This window comes from Phasianus colchicus, chromosome 2, assembly GCF_987193195.1.
Source record: "Phasianus colchicus chromosome 2, bPhaCol1.hap1.1, whole genome shotgun sequence".
Classification (NCBI taxonomy): Eukaryota; Metazoa; Chordata; class Aves; order Galliformes; family Phasianidae; genus Phasianus; species Phasianus colchicus.
This window is the reverse complement of record NC_143437.1, coordinates 8895783-8906296: the sequence shown is the minus strand read 5'-3', so window position 1 is coordinate 8906296 and position 10514 is coordinate 8895783. Positions and strand designations below refer to the sequence as shown.

The following is a 10514-nucleotide window of genomic DNA, read 5'->3' as shown; positions in this document are numbered from 1 at the left end:
TAAGGAAACAAACGAACAAAAAAGAAGTGGTTTTAAACTGTGGGGAAGGAAAGCCCCACGCTGTGGTCTTCAGGATAAAAAGAAATAGGCAAAAAAAAAGAGGCAAAAGTTGGGCAACTCGGGACGCGAGGGAAGAGGAAAGGGAAGTAAAACTGCAAAGATCCACGTTTCTAACTTCGCTGCACGCCGTGCGGGGGGCGGTCATTCATTGGTTTCTTTCTTTAGGAAACGAAGCCGGGCGGACAACCCGTGCCAAGAGGCCGTGCCTCCCTCCGGGCCGCTCCGGCTCCCGGCTCCCGGCCGCCCCCGGCAGGGCGCTGCGGGGCGGGAGGCGGCGAGGCGGGGCGGGGCGAGAGGCGGGCGGGCGGCCGGTTGCCATGGGGAGGCGGGGAGGGAGGCGCCGCCGCCGCAGCTGCTGCTCCCTGACACATCCCCCCGCTGCCATATTGTGCCCGCGCTCCCGGCAGCACGGCTTCATGACCGCGGTGAGTGAGCGGGGCGGGCAGGAGCGTCTCCTCCCCATCCCTCTCCGGTTTGTGGTGTTTTTTTTCTTTTTTTCTTTTCTTTTTTTTTTTTTTTCCTTCCCCTTCTTAATGTTATTTTTGGAGGATCCGAAAGGTTGTAACCGGGAAGCGGCTCGCGGCGCCGGGGTGGCAGCGCGGGGAGGGCGGGCGCCCCGCGGCCATCGCGTGACGGGGGAACGCGCCGCGGCCACGCGGCTGTGCCGGGCGGCGCCGAGCGCACAAAGCCCGGCGGCGCCGCGGGGTGCCGGCTCCGGGCCCCGCGCGCCTCACGCCGTCCCGAAATGGCGCCCCCGGGGCGGCCGGCGGCGTGCGGCAGGAAGCGCGGCCCGGCACCGGGCGGCCCCGCCCCCGCCGCTCTCCGCCTCCCCCGGCGAGGGCTCGTGGCGGCCGCGCTGAGCGAGCGCGGCTTGAGCGCGGCCGCGGCGGAGCGCTCGGGCCCGGCGAACGCCCCTGCCTCGCTGGCTCGGCGGGAGTGAAGCACTCGTGCAACACGTGGAGGTTGGAAACACGGGCTCGCGTCGTGCTTGGATGCTGTGGGAATAACTTTTTGGAGAGCTTGGTGCCTGACCCGCGGGCTGGCGCTTTGCTTGAGCTGTGCTAAGCGATACGTGCCGCGAATCGTGTTACGGTGGACTCGTGTTTGAATGGACTTGAGGGGCGGCTGGGCTGTCATGTACCGCCGTGTGACTCACTGGAGTCAACTTCTGGTCATTTGTTTGGTTTGGGCTCTTGCTTCCTCCTAGGAGTTGAGTGTGAAGGTGAATCTGTTAGAAATAAATGAAGCTGGTGTGGCCTTATGTCACCAAGTTTGGAATGGAGTTGTGGTAGTTTTACGTATTGCTCTGGTTTGTTTCTGTTTTTCTGCTTTGTGTTGTGTTTATTTAGTTTTTTTTTATCAGGTGCCCTCTGACCTTTCCCACCTCTGCAGCAGACAGCTGGACCTGGCGGGTTGGGGCTGAAAGGTGCACAGTAGCAACGAGTGGCACAGAGTTACAGTTGATGGGTGTAGCTGAGTAGCAGTGTGCCACAGCACCACGGGAATTGAACAGGACCATTAAAAGCCATCCAGTCCAGCTGCCCTGCAATGAACAGGGACACCTTCAGTTAGATCAGATGTTCAGAGAGCCATCCAGCCTGACCTTGAATGTCTCCAAGGATGGGGCATCCACCACTTCTCTGGACAACCTGTGCCGGTGCCTCACTTCTCATGGTGTAAAAATCTTCTTCATATCTGGCCTAAATCCTCCCCTCTTTTAATTTGAAACCATTCCCCTTGCCCTCTCACAACAGAACTTGCTGAGGAGTTTGTCCCCTTCTTTCTTCCAGTCCCCCTCTAGGTACTGAAGTGCTGCTATCAGGTCACCCCGCAGCCTTCTCTTCTCCAGGCTGCACAGCCCCAGCTCTCAGCCTGTCCTTGTAGGGGAGGTGTTCCATCCCATGGGTCATTTTTGTGGCCTTCTTCTGGACATATTCCAACAGGTCCATATCTCTCCTATACTGAGGACTCCACATCTGGGTTTGACACTCCAGGTGAGGTCTTACAGCGCAGGGCAGAGGGGTAGGATCACCTCCCTCACCCTGCTGGCCACGCTGCTTTTGATGCAGCCTAGGATCCAGTTGGCTTTCTGGGCTGCGAGGGCTCATTGCTGGCTCAAGTCCATATTGCCATCCACCAGCACCCCCCAAGTCCTTTATGGCAGATGTTGAGCTGTGGCTTGACTTTTGTACAAGAAAGGCAGAGGTAGTAATTCTCACACCAAACGTTTGAGTTACCTAAAAGATACGTAGGACTTCTCTGTGCTCTTTAGATCTTATTTTTTTTTATTAGTTTGGATTGGTTTTGTTGATTTGCTTGAGCTCTGATGCTGTCCATCACCTTTCTGCTTGCAGAGCATGGTGAGGATGCTGTGTTCCTTCCAGCTGCAGTGCTGCATTTGAGAGCAGAGCGATTTGGAACTGGAGGTCTTCCAGATGTGTGGCTCCGAGTACACTAGGAGGTTTCGCTGGGACAAAGCCTGGCTGATGTCTTTGTTGCCAGGATCTAGACCAGAGAATGAAGTTGGAACCCCCTTATGTGCTGCAGGCTAGGCTGCACTGACAAAGCTCTGTAGGGATTTCTCGACCCAAAAGCAGTGTGTTTTATATCCCAAAAGAGACACCCACTAAGGAGAGTGTTGATTCAAGAACTCCATCCAGGAGTTTTTTTCTTGAACAGCCTTCCCATTGCCTCTGGGAGCATGGGACAAAAGTGCCAGCATTGCCAGCAGCTGTCAGTGTGGGAATGTGCCAGCCCAGTAAGTGACTTAACAGGTACAGGAATGTGCACTGCCACAATAGAAGAAGGAGTGCCTGACAAGCAAGGGATTTAGTTCAAACTGATTAGAAAGTGAGGCAGTTCTTGCATGGGAATGTTGATTCCCATAAAAACATCAGCAGTCGTTATGCTGTTGTCATAGGGTTTCTCCCAGCTGGATCACAACCTGTGAGGTGACAGAACCAGGTGTTGGAAGAGGTGACAGTGTGCCACTGTGCATCTTTTATGCTGTGTTCTTCATGGAGATATTTGTACTGCACCACCAGGGTGTGACATGAGCTGTGTAAATACAACCTTCCTTCCCAGTGATGAGCAGTCCTTAGGCCTTTTTGTTTCCTGAGTAGAGTCTGTCAGCTGCAAGGATGGAGTAGGACACACCTGTTACCTTCTGGCAGAGGTGTAAATTCTACCAGTTTTATTCCATTTGGCTCCTTGAGTTTTCTTCTGGTTGTTTCTCCCCATGCAGATGTATTCTGCATATGCTTATGCATGAGATGTCACAGTGCTAGTTGTAACCCATTTACTTTATGGAAGGAAGTAGGTAGGGGTTGAGGCAGTTGTTGAGTCTACCTCGTGTGTCTGTAGACAATTAGATGGTGTTGTGCAACTTCCTGTGCAGAAATCCTGCTGTCAGTGGTGCTTCCGTGACTCATGGAAACATGCTGCTTTGTCTTTCAACAAGTGTGCACTTGCAAACTGCACACCTCATCCAGCTCCCTCTATAATAGATTAAAGGACTGATTTCTGTCTTAGGCTTCGTGTGTGCTGTATATGTGTCTTTTCCCAGCTCTGGCAGCTTTCTTGACTCCAGAGGAGAGAGCCGCAAGTAAAACAAGAAATGTCAGAGGTGATGCTTTGCTGTCTCTGGATGGACCTTTTCATACATGTTTATTTATTTGTTCTCTGTTATATTGTGCTGTTCCACGTGCACGCTGAGCAGTGTGAGAAACCAACTTTCTCTTACTGTGCTGTGTAAAAGCACATAGCGATACTCCAGGGCACTTGCAAGAGACAATTCAAGTCAGCTTGCCTGTGCCTTAGTAACAAATTACTTGAAGCACTGCCTGATGCTGGATAGCATCCTTGTGACCTCTGTTGCTTTGTCTTCTTCCTACAAAATGTTATGGCCTCCAAAGCACAAACCTTGGAGCATGCTCTGGAGAAGAGCTGCTGAGGGCCTGGAGGTGGCTGGGAGGGCTGGCTGCTGTGTTTAGGGGGAAATGTCTCTGTTACAGAATAGTACTTGGTGCCAGATTCATTTTAAGAAAAGCTTTTGCAATTTGCCTGTGTGTAAGGTGGTATATACAAAAACTCAGTGATGTGGATTTCTGCTTCTTTCTGATGTGTTCATAAGTTCAACTTATCTTCTTTCTCCTCAGAGGGTAGGGCACCTTTGGAACTCATTTATTCATTCAGCTGCTGCTGCAGAAATCACCCCTTTCCCACCATGCCCTTTGTGGCAGGCAGGGGAAAAGCAGTGCTCTCCATCTCTTCATTGGCATTGAACCCAGCTGTCCTCACCACAGCTCAATGTGCCTCTCAGCAGCATTGCTGGGCAGCTTTAACTCTGCTGGAGAGGCTGTTTTCCATCCATTAAGGGCTGGATTGGAGGTACTCAGGCACTTCTACTCCGTCTTTGTATTATTTGGCTTCTTTTCCACCAGCTGAGCATTCCACCTGTGTATATCATGTCAGTTGCAGTTCTTTTCTTTCTCTTTGTTTTGTGGACTTTGCAAGGTGTGACTCATTGTATTCCCAAGGCCTGTCTCCAGGAGCAGCTTGTCTTGATATCATGCTTGGGCTTTGTTTCTTTTATCAAATCATTTTTAGCGCGTTCCAGTCTTGCACTTTGTAGCTACTTTTAGTTTCTCTGCTAATGTGGTTGTTTGCTTCCTTTTTTCAGCAATCTGTTGCTCCTCTGCATTGTGCTTCTATCTGCGGCAAGCGTGTAGTTGCTTAAAGGGTAATTACTGTCCACAAAGATTGCCCATTGACTGAGAAACTTGCACAGACCCCAGCTGCGAGCTGGGAAGCTTGTGGCCAGACAGCAGCCCTCATCCACGTGCTGATGAGGCAAACTGACCTATCCAGCTATCAGAAAACATGGTTTGTTTGGGGGATGTTGACTAGTCAAAGTACAATCCAGTTTGCTTTTGGACTTTTGACCGTGCTATATGAGAAGTGCTTAATGTCACCTGGTGTTTCCATAGCCTTGCCTTTCCATTACGAACAAAAAAGCTTACATCATCCATAGCATTTCACTGAAGGTGTGCCTTCAGCATGCAGGGTTCTGTGTGATAAAGTGAATGGCTTTTCTAAAGAAGAGACACGGTTGGCCCATTTGTTCCAGTGTGTGGTTGTTGTATGGAAGAAAAAATAATCCTGTGCCACAACCGTTGTGAGCAGAGGGATTATTGTGGCGTAATTTTAAAACAAATGAAACAGCTAAGTTCAGAGAGAGATGGCCAGTAGTATGCTTGGTGGATGTCGTGTTATTGTTACTGGAACAGCTGGCAGATGGGCAGTGTGAGGACAGGAACGTCATTCTGCTTTGCCTTGGGTTCTCTGTGTCTGCTTGGGGATGACAGGAGCTCTGTGAGCAGTGCCTGAGTGTTTCTGAGGATGCATGCAGGTGTTATTCATCCCTTTGGCATGTCTCAAGGTACATCAATGCTAGTGACTGCTGAGTTTTGTTGCCTTTTTAGTAGTTTCCTGCTTATGGAGCTTTCAGGATACGGCTTAGAAGAAAATTAAGCATTGATGCAGTAGTTCCTGTCCTTGCTGGGCAGCAAGAATTCCTGAAAAGCCCTTTCAGAGTTTAGCCAGACCTTAAAGGGTAAGAGGAAAACTTGAACTTGGTAAGCAGTATCTGGAAAACAGCAATTAGTGAAAGCTTGGCAATTGCTAAGCTGTAGTGTGGAGGCTGGTTTGTGTTAGGTGCTGATGTTGCCTTTAAATTAAATTTTACGTAAGGGTTGCTTCAGGTAAGGTTTCAACTTGGTGGTTTTCAGTTGGAAAGTAGATGTTCTGGTGCTTTAAGGCTGAAGAAGGCTGACAAGCTGCACGGAAAATGGAGCATTATGTTTCAAGTGTTGGGAAATTGTTACTGACACCAGCTGAAATGTAGCTATAAGGATATTCGCTTCTGTTTCAAGGGGATGGTAGAGAAACGTGTAACAGTTATCCCGAAAAGGAAATTAGCATCAGGCAGTCTTCACCAGGCATTTGTTCAAATGACTCATTTGTGAATGGCTCGCTTCTTTATTTGCATTTTCAGTTCATTCAGCAATGTACAGAATTTGGTACATGGCTGGTACCTTTTGTTTTTGCAAGATAAGCCATTTACTATTGACTGTGAAGGGTTTTTCTTAATCAAGAACAATGTTTTTTCTCCTTCATTGACACCAAGGCTTCTTAAAACGGCTTCGATTTCCCTCTTATTTCTTGTTTTCCACTTCCCAGTTTCCCTGTTAGACTGTTTTCATGTGCACGTGTTGAACTTGAGGCGCAAGGAGCCAGGTCCCAGGCTGGCTGCAGCCTTTGGGGCAGCCCTGCGATTCCCAGCCTGCTGCTGGCAGCACTTAAGGATGTGACCCAATGGCTTTGGGCCCAGCAAGGCCTACAGGGCCCAGCTACCTGGGCCTGTCTCAGTTGATATATCATTTTTGTTAAAAGCACTTATACTCACTCCCATATGTATGTATGTCTGTTTGGTTAACTGACTCTTTTTCACACAATTTGGAGTTGGAAGTAAATGATCTTCAGGGTCCCTTCCAACCCAAGCCATTCCACCACTCTTAGATGTCAGATGAAATCTCTGCCCCTTTTTCCTTCCCTTCCCTGGGCTATGATAAGGTTTTATTTCCCTTCTGTTCTTAAATTGTGCAGAGTATTTTTTGTAGCTTTTCCTGATATTGGAAAATCAGGGTTTTTTCTTTTTTCTTTTTTTTTCCTCTGCCTAATTAGGTGAAATGCTGTGGGAGGATATTGACATTAATAGGGGAGAAGCTTGGAAATATTACTCCTGGAAACCCCGTTTCCTTTGAGCAGGATGATGAAGAAATGCTGAAGCTCCCAGGCTCTCTGCGTGGCAGGCTGGCTTTAAGCTGATAACCACCTTGAACAATTATTCCTCTGTCATGGTTTGCAAGGCAGGAGGTGCTTGTTCCCCGTGTTGCTGGTGAGTACAGCAGCCTGGTCTGGAGACAAGGGATCGGTTGCTGCCAGGTTGCTCAGATCTGTGACCAAGAGGTGGTTTCGTCCTCAGGAGACTGTGGTGCTTTAGTTGTCTTGGATACGTGACATCACGCGGCCTCGTAATCAAATATAGGCCATTTGCAGTGCTGTGGGGATTTGAATCTGAGCCCCAGCCTGTGCAGCCTGTGGATGGTGCTGTGGGGGGAGCCTGAGACAAAGGAGAGCAGAGAAGGTTCAGTGCAGGGAAAGTGGTCCAGTGCTGGGCTCTGGATGCTTGCAGCCATGTGGGTGTTGTACCTCCATCACTTCCAGCTTTTTCTCAATGGGTTTCACTAGCTGTGAGAGGAGCTCTGTTACTTCTCCCTTTGATGCACAAAACACTTGCCGTTGGTCCTTTGCTGTGTGTGAAAGCTTATTGCAAACTTGAGCGAGTGGTGGCAGCCATTTATGCATGTACTTCTTGTCCTGTTTTAACGACAGAGTATATGCATTGATGTATGTAAGTCAGGACAGTCCCTGGTGTAGATGCATCTCCCATAAATGCAAGGAAATAAAAAAAAAAAAAAAAAAAATCAAGAGAACAGTTTGATACCAGTATAGCTGCTGGTATGCAAAAGCACATGTGAATGTTTTAAATACTGTCCCAGAGCCTGTGTACGTGGGTACAGACCTGTGTGCTGACAGCACAAATACTCCACTGCTGTAACTAAGGCTGCACACCCTGAGAATATGGTGACAGAGCTGCCCTCATGTGATGGCAGTGTGATACCATTAAGAACCTCCTGGATTAAAGCCATGCGCTGCTACTTAGACAGTGCATGCATGGTCTATTTTTAACTTTTGAGAGAAATTACTACGCAGGTCCCAGGTCTTCCCAAATAGCTATTGAGGTCACTTGGTTGCTTGGCTGGTCCTGCAGGAACAAGTGGTCATGTTTGGAGAAGGTTGTTGCAACCTGGGACATCGTGGGTGCTGTATGGCAGCTTTCATCTCAGGCTGCCGTGCATTGAGCTGGAAAGTGAAGAAGAGTTCAGTAGCAGCCCTGCCCACACAGTGCTATGCAGAAAAGGTTGGTTGGTTGGTTTGTTTAACAAAAGGCTGAATGCTTTTTCTCTGGTTGGTAGTCAGGCCTTGCATTGCCTGTGGCGGTTACAGAGATAAAACAATGACTGTGCATTGTTACCTGCAGCACTGCTGGTTCAGGGAAGGGTCCATGTCACACAGGGCAGCTGGAATCTGCTGGATCTGAAACTGCTAGCAAAACTATGCCTGGTGTTAGGCACTTGGTAAAAGAGCAGAGAACTGTCCCAAGGTGTTTGGAAGATTTCCTCTGTCTCACCTGCTCGGTGAAGCTCTGGCACGTTGGAGGTGTTATGGGACAGGATCTTATGCTTGGACACAAGAATGGGAGAGGAAAGGGGAACAGGAGGAAAGAGGAATTGAGTTGTGTCAGGTTGTCTGGGGGTCACACAGTAAATGCTGTGACGGCAGTATTTTGACTTTGCTTATGGCCATAACATGTTGTGGTTTGCTGCTTGTATGAGTACATGCACATGCTGTATGCCAGAAATTAAAGAACTTTTGTTCTCATAATGCTCACAAGTATTCATTTCTGTGGTAGAGAACATAGCAGGGCTCAGTGTTTTCCATCAAAATGAAGTAATAGCTGGAGTATATGTATGTATGGAGACGTACAAACCTGGAATAACCACAGATTAATCTGCTACCCTGAGTATCTTTCAGTCCCCAAAGCCCTTCACAAACTGAGTTCTTCAATGAGTTCAAAAGAAGACTGCAAAAGCCACTTTTTTTTTTTTTTTTTTGTAGAAATGCTGATATTTGTTTTTTATTTTTTTCTTCTCTCTTATGATAAATAAGAAATTTATGCTCTGTCTCTCCAGAATAGCAGCAATCTCAAAGCAGGTGATGCTGTGCTTCCAGGTGGAAGCAGAATGCAGGTCTGAAGTGGAGAATGAACACCATGAATGACACACAGGGAGTGCAGAGCCATGCAGAGGAATGTCCTCTGTGTTCAGAAGTTCAAGTTTCCTTGAACTTGGCATTGGGCTTGCTGAAGATTTTCCAGCTGAATACATTGCTCAGAAAAGAAATGGACAACCTCCCTGCTTGTTCTGTGTGCGAACTGCAGTGGTGGTAAGAGGCTGCAGGTGCCAGTGCTCAGCCTCCAGGTTTGCTACAAGCACTCAGTCTGTACGTGCATGGCCAAAATTTTGTCTCTGCTATGTAATATGACCTCACATCAGCTAGCAACTCATTGGTTTCTGATGAACTGGTGATTATTGAGTGGTGTGGAGTGGTTTATTCAGCAACAGCACTGTGTGCAGTGTCTCATGACACTGAATGTCTTCCTGGTATGTTGGAGCTTCTGTCCTATGTGAATACATCTACAACCTTCTCCATTGCAGTACTTCGTTTTTGAGGTGCTCATTGAAGATAGATGCTTGAGTTGGTTGGGATTTGGGTATGTGATGCCATTAGTATTTCTGCGTTCTGTTGCAAGTGCTGATGTTAATGGCAGCATGTTATATTACTGTGAAGCACAGAGTCAGTGTGCACTGCTTCATGTTTTCAGAGATGCAATCAAAGTGTTATTCCTGCATTTGGAAGGCTGGAGGTTCTAGCCCTGCTGGCAGGGCTGGGGCTGTCCCCATAGGAATAGCAGTGAGTTTCTGAGTGTTTGGTTTGCCAACTGGAGAGGCTGGTAAATGGCCTCTCCTGTTTTATATTGGTACTGCTAATTCAGCTTGGGTGGGAGCATGGTGGAGAGCAAGTCCTACTGGCTGCCTCTGACCTTGTTTGCATCAGCCTTCCTAACTGACAGCAGAGAGAAATGTGAGGGAAAACACTGAGGTCCAATTGTATACAGTTCTGTCACAGCATCTGCTCTGCAGGACTTTTTCCGTGCTCTTTGCTGGATTGCTGTCCTGTGATGCTCCCCCAGGATCAATCCTGTCCCCAGAGCTCTTCCTGCTCCCAGCAGCAGTCATACAATCCTTACATTTGAGGCTACCTTTGAAGACTGCAGTAGTTAGGGAACTGATTTTCCTCTCCACCAATATTGATCAGACCATAATAGTCTAATAATGGCCTTTATAACCTTCTAAAAAGTATGTAACATCTGCTGATGTGTTTGTGTAGAAGATGTATAAGGTGGTAAACAAGCACTATGGAGGTAATATAACACATTTTCTGTAATGCATCTACTAAGAAAAACATGGCATATCATTTTTATATTTATATGTTACTATATATATTAACATTAAGTAATGCATGCTAATATACCATAAATATATTGTTTGCAAAAAATTGTATGTAGAATATTAATTATCAACAATATAAATGGCTCTGTTTTAAAGCCAACATTCATCAACTGCCAATGTAAATCTGCTCTGATAGTTTGGGGAAGAAGTAATTTGTAGGCAGAGCAGAATTATTTTTGACCAGCTTTATGAGCGGTT

General features: G+C 47.7%; 1 protein-coding gene across 6 annotated transcripts in view; it reads left to right on the top strand.

Moving 5' to 3' along the window:
• The first annotated feature begins 385 nt into the window (after positions 1-385).
• FOXN2 (forkhead box N2) overlaps positions 386-10514 on the top strand; it is a 28251-nt gene continuing 18122 nt past the window's right edge. For 3 of the 6 annotated variants that reach the window (XM_031598942.2, XM_090134700.1, XM_031598923.2), the window contains exon 1: positions 386-485. The gene's annotated coding sequence lies outside the window, so the exon portion shown is untranslated. Of the gene's footprint in view, positions 533-892; positions 1023-6804; positions 7019-10514 lie in introns of those variants that run through there. The other 3 variants (XM_090134701.1, XM_031598933.2, XM_090134702.1) reach the window with 3 other exon arrangements.